Source organism: Babylonia areolata, chromosome 19 (genome assembly GCF_041734735.1).
Source record: "Babylonia areolata isolate BAREFJ2019XMU chromosome 19, ASM4173473v1, whole genome shotgun sequence".
NCBI classification, from domain to species: domain Eukaryota; kingdom Metazoa; phylum Mollusca; class Gastropoda; order Neogastropoda; family Buccinidae; genus Babylonia; species Babylonia areolata.
The window spans coordinates 9,385,240-9,390,239 of record NC_134894.1 but is presented as its reverse complement, the minus strand read 5'-3'; positions in this window follow the sequence as shown (position 1 = coordinate 9,390,239).

Sequence of the window (5,000 nt, the reverse complement as noted above, 5' to 3'; positions counted from 1 at the left end):
TGTTGTTGACACGCACTGATAGTTGACATTTCCTTGTAGGAAATTAAGACTTTTCTGCTCACACAATAATCTGTTCGCTGTGTTTGTTTGCCATCAGAAATGTCAAACCCTTATGCACGCCCACCCTACCCGATTACACGTACATACACACGCACGGAGGAAGGTGGCAGAATGGTTAAGACGCTCAGCTGCCAATACAGAGAGTCCGTGAGGGTGTGGGTTCGAATCCCGCTCTCGCCCTTTCTCCTAAGTTTGACTGGAAAATCAAACTGAGCGTCTAGTCTTTCGGATGAGACGATAAACCGAGGTCCCGTGTGCAGCACGCACTTGGCGCACTGAAAAAGAACCCATGGCAACGAGAGTGTTGTCCTCTGGCGAAATTACGTAAAATGAAATCCACTTTCATAGGTACACAAATATGTAAGCATGCACTCAAGGCCTGACTAAGCGCGTTGGGTTATGCTGCTGGTCAGGCATCTGCTCAACAGATGTGGTGTAGCGTGTATGGATTTGTCCGAACGCAGTGACGCCTCCTTGAGAAAGTGAAACTGAAACTGAAACACACGCACCTTCATATTCATTACCACACTTGTTTCTCTCGTAATATGAACGACTTCTCTTTTACAGAGTCCATTATAATTATGTTCTGTAACTGTACTTAAAAATCTATTTCAAATATTTCTATTTAATTCAACAACTCCCTCTAACCTGGTTTCTCCTAGCTCACCATTTCACCAACCCCCTTCCCCCTCCTCTCCATAAAAGAAAATCAATACTAAAAACAAAGTCTGTCTGAAATCTCTCTCTCTCTCGCTCACACACACACACACACACACACACACACATGGGCACGCACATACACGTTAAAGAAATGTATTTTTAGATTAGCATGCTCGAGGATATTTCTCTCTCTCTCTCTCTCTCTCTCTCTCTCTCTCTCTCTCTCTCTCTCTCTCTCTCTAGGAAACAGTCGTACACAAACTTGTGATCCAATTTCTGTTGTTGTTGATGTTTATTTATCAGCAAAAAGGAGCACAAATATATTTTTTTTAATTACAACAAACATCCTCTTTCCCACCTCCCACCTTTTGTTTTTTCTTTTTTCCCCCCCCCCGTGTCAGTTTCCAATTATTTCAGGAGTTGTATCTCTCGAAAGTTTCATGAAATCCTTCTCTGATGCTTTTTATGTTCTCTCAGGTCGGAGTCAGCCATTCTGATTCCTTGTCCTTCTTGCACAAAGTGCTGAAAGAAAATTACCGCCCCTTTCGTTGTCTTTGAGCGCCATGTTTTTCGGGGTTTTATTTTTTTTTTTTTTTTATTTTTTTTTTTTTAACCTTCAGGCGGGGGGGGGGGGAACAAAGGGAGAGAATCTCACAGCAGTGTCGCCTGCTTGATGATCCGTTCTTGATTTGGTGCTCAGCGCGCTGGGTTTATGCACACAGACAGACACATCTGCTCCTTTTTTTTTTTTTTTTTTTTTTAAGCAGAAGTGATGCAGCGGAATTATATATGCATCAGTCCGCACGCACTGACGTCACCCCACCCCCTCCGCCCCCAGCCCCCGCCCCACCCGATCCCACTCCACCAACATTAGTTGAGCTTGAAACCGAAGTTGTCTCTGGGACTAGCGTTGTGGTGTGTGTGTGTGTGTGTGTGTGTGTGTGTGAACGAGTCCGCTGAACGTAGCCCGTTGTTTTTTTTGGGGTGTTTTTTTTTGTTTTTTTTTGTTGTTGTTTTTTCTAATACTTATTTTATTTTAGTCATTCACCTTCTGTGCATCTTGCGTTTTATTGTATCATAATGTATTGATTTGTTTGTTTATATTGTTGATATCATTGAAACACACACACACACACACACACACACACACACACATATATATATATATATATATATATATATATATATATATATATATATATATATATGATGTACTGTTTCATGTTAATGATTCATACAAACTTGGGAAGGGCTTTCGATCAAAGCGCTGGTCGGGTTTCTGCACACACACACACACACACACACACACACACACACACACACACACACACACACAACTCCCCACCCCCCTCCCTCCCCGCCCCCTTCAGCAACCCTTTGCTTTAGAGTAGATGTGGTGTAGCGCATATGGATCAGTCCGCAAGCTTTCATTGAAACACACACACACACACACACACAAACACACTCGCACACAAATTATATATCACTCAACCAGCTCATCGGGTTTATGCGTAGGTCTGGCTGGCATCTAACCAGCTACTTCCTCGTTGACTCACTTGTGTAAACACAGTGAGTCTATGTTTTAACCCAGTGTTCGGTTGTCTGTGTGTGTGTGTGTGTGTGTGTGTGTGTGTGTGTGTGTCCGTGTGTCTGTGTGTCCGTGGTAAACTTTAACATTGACATTTTCTCTGCAAATACTTTGTCAGTTGACACCAAATTTGGCATAAAAATAGGAAAAATTCGGTTCTTTCCAGTCATCTTGTTTAAAACAATATTGCACCTCTGGGATGGGCACAAGAAAATAAAAAATAGAAGCCTAATTATATGCAAACTGCATTTACTGTTATATTTATATTTTTTGTATTCTCTAAACTTGGCACTTTGACCTCTTATTCTGACACAACAACAAGAGGAGTCATTATTATCATTTTTTTGTTCAAACAGGAACTTCTTTTGCTAAGTATAGAATTTTTATTTATTTTGCAAACGTTTTGGTGCAGATAGTAAAAAAGGGAAATTACTCTGTAATTAATGCTAGGGGACGCAATTTATCACAAGTGAGTCTTGAAGGCCTTGCCTCTCTTGTTTTACCTATTGTCATAGCAGATTTTGTTTAGCGGTACGTGGATCATTCCGTACATTTTGACGCCCCCTTGAAACTGAACCCAGAAATTCTGGAGAATTTTTAATTGAAAGACACCCCCCCCCCCCCTCCCCCCCCCCCCCCCCCCCCCTTTTTTTTTATTTTTTATTTAGACCTTGACAAAGCTTCAAACTTCGTCTCATTGCCCAACACCTCCACCTACCACCAAAAAAAAAAGAAGAAGAAAAAGTGTGTGAATGGATATGAATAACAGTGCACAGATGAATGCAGGTCAAGGCTGGCAAAATAGGTGAATTCATTCTCTCTCTCTCTCTCTCTCGTTGTTTTTGAATAGAGGCTGTAAGTGATGTCCTTGGTTTCAACAAGAATCACATATCAGCCAACAAACAAAAAGTGTAGACATCTATATATGTGCAAAAGCTTAGAATATTCTTTTCGTCTTTTCCTTGTAATTTCACCAAAAGAACACACACTAAGTTTATGCGAGTGCGTGTGTGTGTGTGTGTGTGTGTGTGTGTGTGTGTACTTATGCGTGCGCGCGCGCGCGCGACTGTGTGTGTGTGTGTGTGTGTTGTGTGTGTGTGTGTGTGTGTGTGTTGTGTGTGTGTGTGTGTGTGTGTGTGTGTGTGTGTGTGTGTGTGTTTCCCTCTGTGTATCTGTGTAGGTTTGTGTGTGTATGTGTGTGTGTACGTGTGTGTGTGTGTGTCCGTGTGTGTGTTTGTGTGTGTGTGTGTGTTTGTTTCTGTGTGTGTGTGTGTGTGTGTGTGTGTGTGTGTGTGTGTGTGTGTGTGTGTGTGTCTGTGTGTGTGTGTGTGTGTGTTCGTGCGAGCGAGCGCGCGCGTGTGTATGTTTATCGTTTTATGTGCCCGTTCTATCGAGAAAAAATGTCATTGAATTTGTGTTCTGAACAGGGTTCCGTGTGGCCTGCTTGAAAATGACCGCCTACTGCGTTTAATATTTTCCTTGACATATAAACTCCAAGAGTCTTTCTTCCCTGGAAAAGAACAACAAACTCAAGTATTGGCACTGAAAACGAAATGCTAATCTATTCACGTTTTAAGTTATTCATTCATTTCTATATGTATATATCTATGTTGGTTTTGATTTTCAAAACATTTTTGTATATCACATGGGAATGTGCAGCGTGCATTGACTGTGACAGACAGACAGACAACATTCGCGAAGGCGTGTATCCTTCAGGTTTTGTACAATGGCTTGGAATTCCACGATCTTTTACGTCAGCATGACACATTTTTGCTTTACACTTCTCGCCCAAAAAACGTTTTCCTCCGAAGGCTGCTCTCACAACTCGGGTGCTGCCTGCCGGCTCCATTCGTCATCCCCCCCCCATCCCCCTCCCGCCCCCCGCCCTGACGCCCCCCTCCAACACTCAGTAGATATCATGGGAGAACGTTTTTTTGTTGTTGTTTGTTTGTTTGTTTTAGTTTGTGTGTATATGTGCCAAAAGCTGGGCATGGCCTTTCTTTCATTATCTAATCCCTTTGGGTTACGAGACCTTTAACTCTCTCCATACGAACGGCGACAGAGACGACGTTAACAGCGTTTCACCCCAATTACCATCCATCAAATTATTGCAAGTGGAAGGCTCTTATACTGAAGAGGTGAATGTTGACAAAGAATACCACAATTCTGACGACGGAAGCTAAAGGTTGGGTCATTCAGACACCCACTGGACATCCGAGGGGTCTGTGTAGAGGAGAAGAGAGGACTGGCCGTACTGAGTGAGTTAAAGGAGAAGTTACTATCTCCCTTGAATCTCCCTGTTACTCCCTCTTTTTCCTGGCGCACATGATTGAAACACGAAATAAGTAAATAAGTAAATCAATCAATAGATAAAGTTTGGGGAAAGCTTGGTGATGGATTTTGGGAAAGACGAGGAACGTGGCGGAAGTGGCCGGGTGGAGGGGGAGAGGGGAAGGGGAGGAGGGGAGAGAGGGGAAGGGGGGGAAGGGAGGGAGGGAGGGTGGTGGTGGGTATTGTGCGTGTGTGTATTTCTCTCTCTCTCTCTCTCTCTCTCTCTCTCTCTCTCTCTCTGAGTGCGTGCATATGTGTGTGGGGGTGGGTGGGTGTGAGTGTGTGACTGTGTTCCCTTCATTACATTTTTATGATGATGATGGTCCGTTGATTAGTATTATAATTATCATTAGTAGTAGTA